At 50.0% G+C, this 16,904-nt stretch overlaps 1 pseudogene; it reads right to left on the reverse strand.

Moving 5' to 3' along the window:
* Nucleotides 1–868: 868 nt before the first annotated feature.
* LOC139231434 (BCL2/adenovirus E1B 19 kDa protein-interacting protein 3-like pseudogene) lies at nt 869–1,495 on the reverse strand (annotated as a pseudogene).
* Nucleotides 1,496–16,904: the final 15,409 nt, after the last annotated feature.

Raw genomic sequence — 16,904 nt, forward strand, 5'->3', positions numbered from 1 at the left:
CACACGATGGTTAGAATGCCTGCTGACTTGAGGAGCAAAAGAGCTGCAATCAATTGTCAAAAGTAAAAATTAGTTTAAAAAAAACATTCGGCACTAACTTTAGAATTCCGGCAATTGTTCCAGTGAAGCATTAGCAACCAAAGACAAAGAACTTTGCTCCCGAGAAGTGTAGTCAGAGCCAAGCTGCACGGCTGCCCTCCTAGCTAGCACCGAGCATATGACATCAGAGGATGGGAAGAAAGCTGTGATTTTTGGTTAAGGTCGGAGAATATAACTTTTAAAAAAAGGATTTAGAGAAATGTAATGCCAATCGCTACAATCAAATTCTGGACTAGCTCCAAATAGCAATGCAATATTTCAGCTTGTGTTGCTGTCAATTGATCAGTTCAAGTGTTTAACTGCTTCCTAAGAGAATGCAGATCTCAAAACAGGAGACTGAATCGCCCACTACTGCATTACTGATTCAACGCTGCCATGCGCCAATCCTTTCCTCGCCCATCCCCATTGGTGCCTTGTGTTAACTGCATAGATTTTGCAATTTTATAATCTAATCTAAATCGCAGCACTAAAAGATGCAGTGGGACTGCTCCCCAAATGAGAGTGTTTTCCAGAGGTGAGAGGTGAATCTATTTCACACCTAAGCAAACTATTAACTAAAGCAGATTAGGCTGCTGTCACGTGCTACACATCCTGCTTAACAAGTCAAAGTTGAGGCCAACAGAGATGAGCCCAGTTAGTGCTAAGGCTGGCCAAGCATATCCTTCAAAGGGGAAAATATAATGGGATGGGATGTCTTGTGCTTGTGATGGGTTTCTTTTCCTCTAATTCAAATGCAATTTCATAGGTCATGTTTAAATCCAAGTCTGGCTCAGAAGGTGCTGGATGATGAGGTCGTCAGTCTTTTTCCAATGTAGATCCCCAGGCCAAGAGCCAAAATATGGGATAGAAGCAGGGAGGGAAAGAAGATCTTCAGAAATTCAGCAGAAAATACGCCACCTTTCTTCATTGCTCCAGTCTTTCTCATACTGAGAGTGACTGAACGCTTTGGATGTTTGAAATGAAACTCCTTTGGAGGAATGTTTTCAGGTCTACTCGACCAGTCAGAAATCCAGTCAGCACTTCTCTTCATTATAATTTCCACCTCTGGGTCTCTCTCCAAACCATCATCTTCAGACTGAGAACTGTTGTCTCTGCTGTCATGCAGCTCTACATAGAAGATTGCCTGAGCCATCTGAGGTGTCTGTGGACGAGATTGGCTGTCAGAGTGGGAGCTTCCCCGAGAACTGTTCTGACTCGATTCATGCTGAGCATCCAAAATAATTTTTTCCATGTCTCCATCGTGGATGGAGGAGGATGATGGCACGTTTTCCAATCCTCCATTTCATCCAGTGCCATTATTGTTCCCATTCCCGCTGTTTTTCATGTGTAGCTCCACCCAGGAACCGTTTAGTCCCGCCTCCTCGGCCTGGGGCTGGGGCTGCTGCACGGCTGCCATGGCGCTGGCTCTCTCTCTCACTTTTCCCGGGCGTGTGTGTATTATTTTTTATATCCTCCTTTCCTCACACACGGCGTGTTTTTCCTCCCTCTCCCTGGCCTTTTTTGTTTTGCTATCCAATTAGTAGCATTTCTATGCTATTTAATCTATAACCCTGCAAATTTTTCTGCTTTAAGTGTTTATCCAATTTCCCTTTGAGATTTATTATTGAATCTCCTCCATATGCTTATGGAAGGAATCACAGCACTCAGGGAGGTTCTCTTCCCTTCCAATGGGGGGAAGAGACCTCCCATGGAACCAAAGCAGCCTGGTCGCACATTGCACAGCAGGGCACAAGCAGGGATGTCATCAGGCGGACCAGGCTACAGTGATGCAAACCTTTCAATGATCTCAGTAGATCACAAAATGCTACTGCAAAGCCACACTCAACCTCATCCTGCTGTGCCACTCATCACAGGAAAGGTAACTTCGATGGTATGAGACATGAATTGACTAGAATAGACTGCCGAATGATACTTAAAGGGTTGACGGTGGATAGGCAATGGCAAGCATTTAAAGAGCACATGGATGAACTTCAACAATTGTACATCCCTGTTTGGAGTAAAAATAAAACGGGGAAGGTGGCTCAACCGTGACTAACAATTAAGGATAGTGTTAAATCCAAGGAAGAGGCATATAAATTGGCCAAAAAAAGCAGCCAACCGGAGGACTGGGAGAAATTTAGAATTCAGCAGAGGAGGACAAAAAGTTTGATTAGGAGGGGAAAAATATGAGAGGAAGTATGAGAGGAAGCTTGCCGGGAACATAAAAACTGACTGCAAAAGCTTCTATAGATATGTGAAGAGAAAAAGATTAGTGAAGACAAAAGTAGGTCCCTTGTAGTCAGAATCAGGTGAGTTTAAAATGGGGAACAAAGAAATGGCGGACCAATTGAACAAATACTTTGGTTCTGTCTTCACGAAGGAAGACACAAATAACCTTCCGGACATACTAGGGGACTGAGGGTCAAGTGAGAAGGAGGAACTGAAGGAAATCCTTATTAGTCAGGAAATTGTGTTCGGGAAATTGATGGGATTGAAGGCCGATAAATCCCCAAGGTCTGATAGTCTGCATCCCAGAGTACTTAAGGAAGTGGCCCTAGAAATAGTGGATGCATTGGTGATCATTTTCCAGCAATCTATCCACTCGAGATCAGTTCCTAAGGACTGGAGGGTAGCTAAAGTAACACCACTTTTTAAGAAAGGAGGGAGAGAGAAAGCGGGTAATTATAGACCGGTTAGCCTGACATCAGTAGTGGGGAAAATGTTGGAATCAATTATTAAAGATGAAATAGCAGCGCATTTGGAAAACAGTGACAGGATCGGTCCAAGTCAGCATGGATTAATGAAAGGGAAATCATGCTTGACAAATCTTCCAGAATTTTTTGAAGATGTAACTAGTAGAGTGGACAAGGGTGAACCAGTGGTGTATTTGGACTTTCAAAAGACTTTTGACAAGGTCCCACACAAGAAATTGGTGTGCAAAATTAAAGCACATGATATTGGAAGTAATGTATTGACGTGGATAGAGAACTGGTTGACAGGCAGGAAGCAGAGAGTCGGGATAAATGGGTCCTTTTCAGAATGGCAGGCAGTGACTAGTAGGGTGCCGCAGGGCTCAGTGCTGTGACCCCAGCCATTTACAATATACATCAATGATTTAGATGAAGGAATTAAGTGTAATATCTCCAAGTTTGTCGATGACACTAAGCTGGGTGGCGGTGTGAGCAGTGGGGAAGATGCTAAGAGGCTGCAGGGTGACTTGGATAGGTTAGGTGAGTGGGCAAATGCATGGCAGATGCAGTATAATGTAGATAAATGTGAGGTTATCCACTTTGTAGGCAAAAACATGAAGGCAGAATATTATCTGAATGGTGACAGATTAGGAAAAAGGGAGGTGCAACGAGACCTGGGTGTCATGGTACATCAGTCATTGAAAGTTGGCATACAGGTACAGCAGGCGGTGAAGAAGGCAAATGGCATGCTGGCCTTCATAGCTAGGGGATTTGAGTACAGGAGCAGAGAGGCCTTACTGCAGTTGTACAGGGCCTTGGTGAGGCCTCACCTGGAATATTGTGTTCAGTTTTGGTCTCCTAATCTGAGGAAGGACGCTCTTGCGATTGAGGGAGTGCAGCGAAGGTTCACCAGACTGATTCCCGGGATGACAGGACTGACATATGAGGAGAGACTGGATCGACTGGTCCTTTATTCACTAGAGTTTAGAAGGAAGAGAGGGGATCTCATAGAAACATATAAAATTCTGACGGGACTGGACAGGTTAAGAATATTCCCAATGTTGGGGAAGTCCAGAACCAGGGGACATAATCTAAGGATAAGGGGTAAGCCATTTAGGACTGAGATGAGGAGAAACTTCTTCACTCAGAGAGCTGTTAACCTGTGGAATTCCCTACCGCAGAGAGTTGTTGATGCCAGTTCATTGGATATATTCAAGAGGGAGTTAGATATGGCTCTTATGGCTAAAGGGATCAAGGGGTATGGAGAGAAAGCAGGAAAGGGATACTGAGGGAATGATCAGCCATGATCTTATTGGATGGTGGTGCAGGCTCAAAGAGCCGAATGGCCGACTCCTGCACCTATTTTCTTTGTTTCTATGTTTCTACATCCCCATCACTCTGCCTAGTCCTGCACATCCTTATTCACACCAACTTAACTTGCACCTCCATCCATCCCTCTCTCCCTATCTACTTTATCACTTCCCCATCTCACGAGCCACCCCTCACACTCATCCTTATCCTTGTCCAATCATATCACTAACAACACACAAGAGTAGGCACTTGTGTGTTTTAGCCAATGTTCACATAAAGCTTCTGTTAATGCATTGTCAAACATTAAAATCTTTATTGTCAACACTTTGCTTTCTTGGACAGATTTGTGTGCATTTTTGGAAGTGGCTTAGTGAGTTGTACTGAATGGTGAGACATAACAGTACCCCCCGCAGTGGTGATGAGTGTGAAAGGAATGGCTTGGGCATTATAGGGATGCTTTATGGTGCTGGTTATGGTGGTGCCAACCTGGCGCATTATGTGGCAGTCAGTGTGTACAGCATCAAGTGAAGTAAATCTGGCCATGGCCTCCCAGGCAGCAATGCGGTCAGGTACCAATCCTGTGCAACATCAGGTGATTGCGGAGAAGGTTGGTCTTGTTGTTGGTGATGCTGATGTGCCTGGTGATGTTGGTGTTGGGGCTGATCGTGGTGGGATTCTGAGAACCATGGTGACATTTTTTCAAGGGCACCGATGCTGCTGGAATAGATGGCAGCTGAAGTTGAGATGACAGAAGCCATCTATCAATGGTGAGAGAGTTTGCTCCAAGGAGCTGACACTGGATATAGAGTTTACTCCTAATCCTCCCAACCTTCCTAAAGTTGAAAAGTTTATTCCAAATCCTGAAGGCCCCAGCTTTTAATATTGGAAAGTGAACAGCTGTGAAATGTTAGCTTTTATATCACTTTTGCAGCTGTCACCTATTCAGGGCAATGGAGCGTCATTGAAAACCCGACCGACTTACCTGATGTAATCCCCGAGCGCCGTGAAATTTTCAAAAAGCTGGAAAAATGATAAGTAAATGGTAAAATGTTGTTTAAGTACCTTTTAACAACCTTTTAACGATTTCAATTGGCTCACCCGCTGCTTAGTGTCGGGTCTGTAATGCGCAAGCAGACCTGACACTTGGGAAACTGTCAGGGAGCTGTGTTCATTGTCAATTTTTTAGATTTTTTCAGTGGACCCGTCGCTGGACCCCGTCCTCTGAGCACCGACAGGATTGCAGTCTAAGTGTGAGACAGGAAGTCGGGGCTAGATACAAGACTGTTACATAGAAATTATAACATAGAAGCACTCCATTTAACCCAACCAGTCCATGTTGGTGTTTATCCTCCATACAAACAGTTCTCATTCACATTCTCACTTTGCTTCCTTTATTCCACTTTGTTCAACCAGTGATCTAACTTATTCTTACTTATATTGCAAATGATCTCTGAGAAAATATATTGAAACAATTTTTGATTAAAGGAAGTAGGAATAGCGTTAATAATTAAAAATATTACCAGCTGAAGAAAAATGAAGTGAATCTCTGATGGTGTTAGTTGTTGTGTTCATACTCTATTTGTTTGTTACTATTCACAGGATGGGCATTAGGACCCTGCGGGAGCTATTCACAGTTACTGCACTCATGCTGGTTCATGCAGGTTTGGGAACACCATTTTGGGTTGAATAAAAGTACAGTTAAGTAAAGTTACCTTTCTCCTGGCCCAGTTTGTGTAGGGGAGGACGAAAACCCCCCTCATTTTACCCAGAAGGAAAAGGGCTGTGGGATCAGTCTGCGCTGTGAATTGAAACCGATACGGTTTGACCTTGGCAGAGAAGTGATTGGACGGGGGAGGACACCGGAGGGCCAATGGTGGGACAGAGTCAGCCCGAAGCATGTGGCTTTCAAGCCAATGGGAGAGCACTTGCTCGCAAACTGTGGGACTGACCCATAGCCATTATCGGGCTATTGTCTTCCCCATGTTTACACTATGGAAGGAAATTATGCAGACCTTTTGAAAACTAGGGAACCCAAAACAAACCAAGGGCCTACACAATGGCTCCAGGAGGCCAACCCAATTAACACCCATTCAAACCTTGAGTAGGTTAGAAAAACTGAATTGGAGGAAAATTATGCAGACCTTCAGAAACCAGGGAACCCAAAACAACCCAAGGGCCTACACAATGGCTACAGGAGGCCAACGCAATCAACACCCATTCAAACCTTGAGTAGGTTAACATCAGTGGAAAAAACCCGCAATAATCTAAAGCTGCTGCATTTTTCAAAATCACAAAGCTCACCAATGGGAAGAATCGATTTCAGCAGTTGAGGCGGACTGGATAATCTGGCTATAAAAAGGGGTTTCTGATGTAGTGTGTGTGGTTCCCTGCCCTCGTGATCCAACAACCAGCAAGCCCCTCGACACTGAAGGAAAACCAGTGTCCGAAGACACCAAAGATAGAAGAAACAAACCACCAGACCTGCAGAAGTCGCAGTCGTGAGTATAACCTCTGGTCCCCGGAACTCCCAACTCAGTTAGGCCAGGAAAGGTGGGAGGTTGGGCATTGTACTGCTAAACTTGTGTAAAGATCTTCGTTGTGTCCGTTTAGTGGGATTTAGGGGGATTGTTTTGTTGGTGTATTGCTGTTTGTTGAGATACACCTTGTCAAATAAATTGGAAGCCTAAGGTCCTCTTGGAATCACCTTGTCTCAGTTCTAATGTATTACATCTCCTGATCGTGAGTCTTATGTCAGAACAGTGTAAGGGAAGCTAGGAGCGCCTCGAAAAAGCTCAACTGTGTGTCACAGGCAAGGGAAGAAGGGGTTAGAAGTGTTTGACACTCACAGGTGCCTCACAGGCTAGGCATAAGCTGTGGGGACGCATGAGTCTCAAAATCCCCTTCATAAGCTGTGGGCACAGTCTCTCCAGGGATGCTCTTGCAGCACTCAAGGTACCTCACAGGCTAGGCATAAGCTGTGAGGGCAGAAGCCCAGAGAGAGATACCCAAGGCACAACAACACTCCCTGAAAACCCCTTACAGAACATGGTGACCGCGGCAGGATATAAGCAAACAGGAGATGTTAATATAACAGATGAAGTGATAAGAGAGGAAACTAAAATGGAGGAGAGAATTTCCTCATACATTTTTGGCAAGGTGAACCTCACCAAACCTTGGGTGCAAGCCCTCACTCGGGCAGAGCGCCCAGTGGATGCTGCTGCTCAGTGGACAGCAGGGAAGGACCACAACCACAGGGTGGAAAAGGCCATCTGGCTTATCTGCTTCACCCGCCAAGTCTGAAAGCTCGACCAGCGGGTGAAGGACTTGGAACATAGTCTTCAGAAATCAAAGGAGCTCTCTGCTATCCGGGCTGCGGTTGGGGACAACCTGCTGGCCGAATTAGCTGAGGAGCAGCAAAGGAACCGGCAGTTGGAGGAGACCTTCCAAAATAGCCGGGACTATCTTCAGTGTCAGGTCACTGAGGCCAAGGGTAGTGAGGGGTCCCTCTGGGAACAGAACTCTCGGTACACCCAGAAAATTTGGGAACTAGAGAATAAATTAAAAGATCTACAGGCAGCCGATAAAGTGGCCAGTAGCAGTGAGTTTGCAGATCACGGTCCCTGCCAGGAGAGGATTAAACTCTCACCCACGCTCTATCCCAGGCAAAGGGGATGGTCGCCCTGATAGGACCCGGAGGGTCCACAGGGGACAAAGGAGAGTATTGGGGGGTAGAGGAGAATCCAAAGGCAAGAGACGCCCGACCACCTCCTGAGGCACCGGTGGTTTGTCCGGTGGGGTACCAGAAGGAGCGGGGCACGCAGGTAGTAGCATACCCAGGGCTCGGGGCAGGACCAATGTGTCCCGCTCGGCAGCAGGGATGTGAGGCTCCAGCCGAGGGTCAGCTAAAGGCTGGATCAGGCGACCTGGCACTGTCTGCTGCACCGGGTTTGGTGGGACAGCCGGAGGTAGAGGGACCAGCGCAGAAAGATCCTGAACAAGGGCGGATGTGCCCGGTCAGGCAGCGCAAGTACGGTCCTCCACAGGCAGGTGGCCAAGGTCGGGGAGCGCTGGAGAGCGACTTTATTATTCCCCATGGAGTTCAATCACTCAGGGCCATGGTGGCCCATTTGGCCAAACTCACTCGCAGTGAGGACCCATCTATCCACTTCATGGAGGTGATGCAGGCAGTGGAAATTAATGGGTGCGATGAGGAAGAGACAGCCAAGCTGCTGCTCTTCTCTCTGGACAGCAAATTGTACCAGGCCCTACCGGCAGAATGCCGGAGGGGGCAGCGTACATTTACTGAGGTCCAGAGGGCCATCCTTGAGGCTATGGGCTTTGATGACGGCAGTCCTTTCGAACGGGTCGAAAGGACAGGGCAGCTGGCAGGGGAAACCCCGCAGGCGTTTGCGGACAGGCTGTGGGTGGTATACCACGCAGCCTGTGGGGAGCTCCTCGACTGGGCGAATCTTTCTGCGGTACAGACTGGCCGCTGGCTGAGGATGCTGGTGGCAAACTGCTTGCCCCGGCTCAAGGCCAGGGCAGAACTGTGGTTCGATTTCCGGGACCCCAACCTCACCGAGGAAGCAGTGGTCAGGCAACTGGCACTGGTCCAACGGAATAGAGGAGGGGAGGAGGAGAAAACCTCCAAAGGTCGGGTAAATGAAGTAAAACCCAACCCGATTCCAAAAAGGGAATGGCACCAGGAGGGTGGCCGCTCGTCTGATAAGGAGGGAGTGTGCTACGGGTGTGGGAAAGCTGGGCATTTTAAAAGGGATTGCAGGAGCCCAGTAAAGAGATATGGGGGGAGAAGTTCTTTAGGAGCTGCCCAGAGTGGGGGAAGTGGAGGGAGCTCCTCACCATCCCTTGACGAGATAGTAGCTGCAGTGAGGACAGCACTGGAGGGGACTGGGAAGGTAGCCACGGCAACAGGCAGGGAAGCACCAGCAACCCTGCCTGCATATCTGTGCCCACTAGAATACGACCCCTGGGGATGACCCTGGGTCAAGATGGAGGTTGAGGGTGTATTGGGTACCTACCTTTTGGACACTGGTGCTTCCAGCACGATAGTCCATTCGGAGGACCCCGCAACCTCACCTCTATCAAACGGGGTGCCGTATCAACGAGTTGGGTTCAGAGGAAATGAGAAGGCTGGGTTTTTCTCAGTCCCGCTCACAGTTCGTTTAGGAGCACTCCAAACACAATGGAAGTGCGTCCTGCTGAACTGGGAGCAGGTGGGAAAAGGGATCTTGGGGACTGATTTTATCATCGCTCGCCAGATCCTAGTAGACTTGAGGAATCACTGTCTATGGGGCACAGTGGGCACGGGAGCAGAGGGAGAAGTCATGGTTATTGGTAAGAAACAGGGAAAAGGGACTCTGTGTACAATGAAGCCAAAAGTGGGTTACGACCTGGAGGTTCTGGTCGGTAACACCCCGGCCGAGTACCGGGCCTCTGTGCAAGCAAATCTTGCAGCATTTGCCACCCATAAACACGATTGTGGGAGAGTCACAGGAGTGGAAGTTAGAATAGATGGGGATCCCATGTCCCGCCCGCAAAAGCAGTATGGCTTTCCCCGAGAGGCAGAAGCAGACTTGGAGACAGCTTTAAGCTCGCTTGTCGAGCAGGGTGTTTTGAGACCCATAGCCACCCATGTCAACTCCCCGCTTTGGCCGGTTAGGAAACCGGACAATTCTTGGAGGGCTACGGTGGATTATAGGGTGCTCAATAAAAACATCCCAGCTTGTGCTCCCACAGTAGTGGCGGTTGCGGATCTGATAGGGGAAATCCCTGCATCTGCAACCAAGTTCACAGTGTTGGACATATCCAACGGGTTCTGGTCTATCCCTGTACGGAGAGAAGAGCAGTACGAGTTTGCCTTCACCTTCCGGGAGCAGCAGTATACATGGAGCTGCCTCCCACAGGGCTTTCATAATAGTCCCATCATCTTTCACCAATGCATGGCGAACTGCTTAAAAGGCTTCAGCCAACCACACCAGCTGGTCCAGTATGTGGACGACCTGTTGTTGTTCACAAACAGCAGTGAGGAACACGGTCCACTGCTGGCCGAACTGCTGGTCTTACTGAAGGAAGGGGGTTTTAAAGTTAACCCCAAGAAAGCCCAGATAGGTCTAGGAGAGGTGCAATTCCTGGACCTGACGATAAGGGCAGGAGAAAGGGCCATTGATGAGGCTAGAAGAAAGGCAGTGCAGGAACTCTCTGTCCCTAGGGATGTGTCGGGGGTCAGGTCTTTCCTGGGAATCACTGGCTACAGTAGGGACTTCATCGAGGACAATGCAGCCACTGCCGCCCCTCTGCTCAGACTCCTACATAAGGGGGTCGAGTGGGAATGGGACGAGGGCTGTGAGGCAGCATTTGTCTGTCTTCAGAGAGACCTGCAGGTAGCACCAGCCCGAGGGGCAATTGATGGGGGGGAGGAATTCTTCCTGGAGGTGGCAGCCAGTGGTGACAGCTTAAATGCAGTGTTGCTCCAGGGGCGAAACGGTCAGCTGAGACCAGTGGTGTACTCCTCCAGGGTCCTCACGGAGGTAGAAAAGGGATACTCCAATTGTGAGAGGCACTTGCTTGCCACCCACTGGGCAGTAAAGAGAGCTCAGATCTTTACCGGAATATCCCTCATTATACTCCTCACCCATCATACCCCGACACAGATGCTGTTGGACGGGAGGATTAAGGACGGGATAGTGAGCAGTGCTAGAATCACTCGCTGGACCCTCCTCCTCTCCCAAATGACTTTAAAGGTCAAGGGCCTCTGCGAGCCCAGGCTCACAGCAAATTTAATCTATCCAGGGCAGCTGCATAGATGCTCTGTGGTGGGGGTATGGGACATCAACTTTGGATTTCGGGCAGGGATACACCCCACAGGCCGCGAGATCTATGTTGATGGCTCCAGTTCAGTGTCCGCGGGTACAAGACTCACAGGCTGCGGAGTTTGGGATCCCAAGGCAGGGATTGCCTTGGCTCTTAAACTCCCATGCACCCTGAGCGCCCAGGTGGAACTCCCGGCGGTGATGTATGTGGTCACACACCCCGAGGAATTCCCTACCCCATACACGATTTGCTCGGACAGCATGTTCACTTGCAATTCGTGTACAGAGTATCTGGCGATTTGGTCATACCGGGGGTACACCTCTGCTGGTGGGAAGCCCCTTGTGACCAAACCCCTACTAGAAAAGATCGTGGCTGCAGTGGGAGAAACCGGGGATGTATATATCCATAAGGTAAAGACCCATTCCAAAACTGAGCCACGGGGGGAAGGTAACCAGCAGGCAGACCTGCTGGCAAGGGAAGGTGCTCGTACAGGTCGCCCATGGGACCCATACGAGGCAGGCAGGATAGCAGCAGCAAGAAGCAAGCCAGGGACACAAGGGAGCGTAGGGGCGGCTGCGGTCCAGATGCAGGATCCGATCCTGAAGGCTGCCTTGGCTGCTATCAAAAAGGGGGAAAAGGCGGTGGGCCCATACAGTGCTGCAGATATTGCTGTGCGGGAAGGCATGTTGTTTAAAGGAGGCAAATGGGTAGTGCCGCCACACCACCGGGGGGAATTCCTTCAGCTGGCCCATGAGGGTCCAGGTGCGGGACACCCTGGGCCGGAATCTACCTGGCAACGGGTAGAAAAGGCAGGGTGGTGGCCAGGCCTCCGGAAAGACGTCCGCAACTTCTGTGCGGGCTGTCTGGTTTGCGCTGCAAACAACCCAGACCCTCAGAAAAGGAAGGTGTCTATGGGACACGTCAGGCGGGTAGAAGGACCGTGGCAGTCGATCCAGATCGACTACATCGAACCCCTACCGGCCGCCCAGGGAGGTTATAAACATTGCCTCGTCCTGGTGGATGTGTTTACCAAGTGGGTGGAAGCCTTCCCTTGCTAAACAGCTACCGCGGTGGGGACTGCAAAAATCCTGGTGAGGGAGGTGTTCTCTCGGTGGGGTCTACCTCAAATCGTGGAGTCCGACCCGGGAAGCCACTTCACCGGCCAGGTGATGCAGGCCACCCTAAAGGTGCTGGGGATAAGAGCCAAATGGCATGTCGCCAACAACCCTCAGTCCTCAGGCCCCGTAGAACGCCTGAACCGGACCCTAAAGGAAAGGCTGCGCAAGGAGACGGGAGACTCACCAAACAAGTGGGTGAAGATCTTACTGTTGGTCCTCATGGGAATCCGGGCCAGTCAGTCAAAGAGCACAGGGTACTCACCCCATGAGCTGATGACTGGCCGGATCATGAGAACCCCAGTGCATGTGTTGCCGCCGGTTCTCACCGAAGGGCAGCTTCGAGAGGTGAACCGGGACCGCTTCGTCAGGAATCTGTTTGAACAGCTTCAACAGATTCACTGGCAGGCGGCCAACAACATGGGTAAACAGCACCGTGCCAATCGACTGCTGCTGGAACCCCGTAGTCACCATGATTGGGAGGTGGGCGACCAGGTGATGGTGAGAAGCTTCGCCCGGGTCGGGGTATTTGAACCACTGTATATGGGACCATACAGCATAGTCGACAAGGCTAGCCCTATGGTCTCTGCGGTTCGATTGCCTCGCTGGGTGAAGTGGTATCACATTAATCAGTGTAAATTGTTTGACCCCAAAAGAGGTAAAAAACAGAGGGGATGAGCAAGGGAAGGGAATCAGGCACTGGGGGAAGATGGTGGTGGATTTGGAGACTCCGGAGGAGGCAGCGAGCCCTGAAGCTCTACAGCCAGGGCTGGTCCACTGCTCCTGTAAGGCTATCCCACCACTGGGTAGAGATTCCCAGCCCACTAACAGAAGTAGGGAGAAAGGCTCTACCATTAGCAAGGTCCAAGGGAAAGCTGAACCTCCCATGGTGGATCAGCTGGGGCTAGCCCAAGAGGTGGAGGAGATAGCATTGCAGCCCATAATGTGGGACTCTGCACCGACAGTAAGGAGGAGTAACAGAGTGCCACAGACCAGGACGCCGTGGTCCCCTGTTTACTTAGCTTCCCGCCCCAGACCGAGAAGGCGAAAGACAACAGGGAGGGTGCTCTGTTGCGCTAGCAAGGGTCTCCCACCGATTATCCGGGGCTCGGGACGGCCTTGGAGGGCAGCACAAGACTCATTAAGGGGGACTATATGAGCCCGTCAGCGGAGGGCATCCTGGTCCCCAGGGTACGGTCAGCCGAGTGGTCGACGACGCCTGTACAGTGACAGGATGTAGCCTGGCCACCCGGGGACGGGTGGCGGTGTATATATTTTCCCTTCCTGTTTTGTTACTTTGTGTTGTGTGCATATGTGTTTAGGTAAGGCAGTGACGGTTGGGTACAGCATTTTATGTTCGGAACATGTTAAGTGGGCCGAGCCTGGAGAGGTCTCTCAAGGCAAGGCCATGTTCTTCTTGCCTTTCAGATGTCAACACCTCCCTACTGGACGTTAGTGATGCTGTTATTGCTAAGATCTGCACCGGGCACCGAGGGGACACCTAGGACTCCCTGGTTTTCGGATGCTCCGGGGGCAGAGCGCCGACAGTGACCACAGGAGAAGGGACTCCGGCGGCGGATGGCCGGGACACCTACTCCCACGAGGGGAGATGGCCTGGGTGGTTGGGATCGAACTCCACCAAGTACTCCAACCATAAGACTTTATCTACGGAGAGGCCTCCATCCCCTGCCCGGAGATCACTGTGGCCACTTCCAGAGTGAGAGTGACAGAAGGCAGGAAGGTATGCCTAACTTGCCAAGGGGACATACCTCTGGGATGGTGTTGGTGGCTCAGAAAGCTCAAGTGGGACATGGGAGACCGACACTCGGACTGGGAACGTCTGGATAATGATACCTACCGAACCATCATGGGGTCATCTGGCGGGGTAACGGTGTGCTGGGAGAAATGGTGGGCGTACGACCAAGGAATTTATTTGTGTATGTGGGGATCCACTCGCGTGTGTTCAGAGGGGGTCTCCATTGCTTTCTATAGGTGGTGGCAGGATGTCAGGGATGGGGTGGTATGGGATCGCAGCGGGGAGGCGTGTGTGATCCCCAATCCCCGGGTACCAGTAAATGCCACTGAACTTGTAGTTCGGGAAAGAAAACCCCCACCCACTGCCAAGCCCACTGTCCCACACGAGGGCCCGACAACAACCAGGGGGCCGGGGAATGGTTTAGTGTTGGTCCCTACCGAGAAACTACCTTATCAGGGGTACACTACACGGTTAATCAGTGGTGCTAAATCTGACAGAAGTCCGCCTACCTACGAGGTGTCCCCGGGAAACTGAGCTGTTATACCAGGCTCTGCTGCGGGAGATGTTCCGGAAGTTCTATGAACTGGACTTCGGGGATGTCAAAGTGACAGATTTGTATAAACAGTGGGATAGGGCCGAACCGGGCAGGCAGAGGCATGGCACTTTAAATGACATTTTTACGGGGTTTAACACCGGGGCGTCCGCCATAAACAGTTTGGATAACATGAGGCTGGCCCTCCAGATAAATGGGTTAAAGAATCAGCTGCGCAAAATCCTGGGGGACGAGAATACCGTAGTGGGATCCGCGCTCCATGAAGAGGTGGCAATGACAGTTCACTTAAAGGAGATTATCTCTCAATTGGAGGCACAGGCCAGGGCTGTAAACGCCTTGATTCGGGAGGATAGAAACGCCTCCGATCAAGCCGCCCAAAATGAGGTGTGCGTGCTCTATGGGGCCTGGTTGCTGGGAGAGGGACGGAGTAACCTCGAGGATCTGAGACAGGGACAGGTCCCCTCCTGGATCAGCAACCAGCACTTAGCAGCACTGCACCCTTATGATAATGTTTTGAGTCCTTGCCAACTTCGTGTAGCGTCGGAAGCCTACCCGGTACCGGTGGACTGTGGAAAGTCAAATCATACCATCATGGGTGTGGTGGTCAGGATGCCCGTGATGGGGGCGTCCCCACGACCAGCACCCCTGTACCGAGTGGAGAATGTGGGAGTCATTCGTGGAGGGGTGCATGTTCGATTCCAAGAGGTCCCATCTTTTGTGACAATGTGGGAACACACTGTGACAAGTACAGGCCTCTCGGGTTGTCGGAGCAGGGGAGCACAGGTAATCCTGTGCCCCGAGCACTTGAATGCTTTTGCAAGGCTACAATGCAGGTTCAGCACTGCTGGGGCAGAGCCTATCAATTGCACAATGGAGGTAATGGCCCCTAACCACATGCCTCCACAGGTAGCATATGTAGGCGGTGGGACATATTGTGTCACCACAAGTGCCCAATGGTATGAACACGGACCGGGAAGGTGGTGTCCAATACCGTACAGCAGCTTTTGCTTTAAACCCAGGGCAGAGGTTCAAGTAGCACACACCAGAATCACACCCATCCCTGAACCTTCCACGATTCACCTCACGGTACAAAACAACCTCAGCCACCGACAACATTTTGGCTATCCCGTTGTCCCACTACCTGAGAAACTTACAGCCCTCCTCCAGGCAGTGGATTTGTCTCAAAAACATTTTTACACCATGGAGCAGAAAACTGAAATACCTGCATGGATCCGGGTAGGATCGCATGCCTTAGTAATGGGCCAACTCCTGATTATAGCATATCTGCTAGTTACAAGCTGTAAGCTCAGGAGAAAAAGAAAAAGAAAGCAGTTCCTCAGGCTACTACTCAGACAGGAGAGCCATTGCTAAACACTCAAGGCGTGTAAACAAAGCTTGACCGCGACACTTAGGCGGTTTTGTTATTCCCAGGGATGACTGCATTTTCATAGATGGCCCCTGGAGAGTTTGTAGGGCAGGTTTCTTTGTTTCACGGTTAAGACTGAAATGAGACTCAATGTACAATTGCTGCTGTAACCTTAAGTACATAGTACATATATGTATATTGCTGTCGTATATTGTAACCTGTTGGATTCTGTGTTTTGTACCACGTTAAAAGGAATTACGATATATATCGACGGGATCAGTTAGAGTTAAACGGGGGAAAGTTGGGCAATTTGGGAGACCTAGGGTTTTCTCACCACCCTGAACTTTGACACACTTGAGTGGTGTCTGACTGTGTCAGATGGGGGATTATGTAGGGGAGGATGAAAACCCCCTCATTTTACCCAGAAGGAAAAGGGCTGTGGGATCAGTCTGTGCTGTGAATTGAAACCGAGATGGTTTGACCTTGGCAGAGCAGTGATTGGACGGGGGAGGACACCGGAGGGCCAATGGTGGGATAGAGTCAGCCCGAAGCATGTGGCTTTCAAGCCAATGGGAGAGCACTTGCTCGAAAGCTGTGGGACTGACCCATAGCCATTATCGGACTATTGTCTTCCCCATGTTTACACTATGGAAGGAAATTATGCAGACCGTTTGAAAACTAGGGAACCCAAAACAAACCAAGGGCCTAAACAATGGCTACAGGAGGCCAACCCAATTAACACCCACTCAAACCTTGAGTAGGTTAGAAAAACTGAATTGGAGGAAAATTATGCAGACCTTCAGAAACCAGGGAACCCAAAACAACCCAAGGGCTTACACAATGGCTACAGGAGGCCAACGCAATCAACACCCATTCAAACCTTGAGTAGGTTAACATCAGTGGAAAAAACCCGCAATAATCTAAAACTGCTGCATTTTTCAAAATCACAAAGCCCACCAATGGGAAGAATCAATTTCAGCAGGAGAGGCGGACTGGATAATCTGGCTATAAAAAGGGGTTTCTGATGTAGTGTGTGTGGTTCCCTGCCCTCGTGATCCAACAACCAGCAAGCCCCTCGACACTGAAGGAAAACCAGTGTCCGAAGACACCAAAGATAGAAGAAACAAACCACCAGACCTGCAGAAGGCGCAGTAGTGAATATAACCTCTGGTCCCCGGAACTCCCAGTTCAGTTAGGCCAGGAA

Source organism: Pristiophorus japonicus, chromosome 2 (assembly GCF_044704955.1).
Source record: "Pristiophorus japonicus isolate sPriJap1 chromosome 2, sPriJap1.hap1, whole genome shotgun sequence".
NCBI classification, from domain to species: domain Eukaryota; kingdom Metazoa; phylum Chordata; class Chondrichthyes; family Pristiophoridae; genus Pristiophorus; species Pristiophorus japonicus.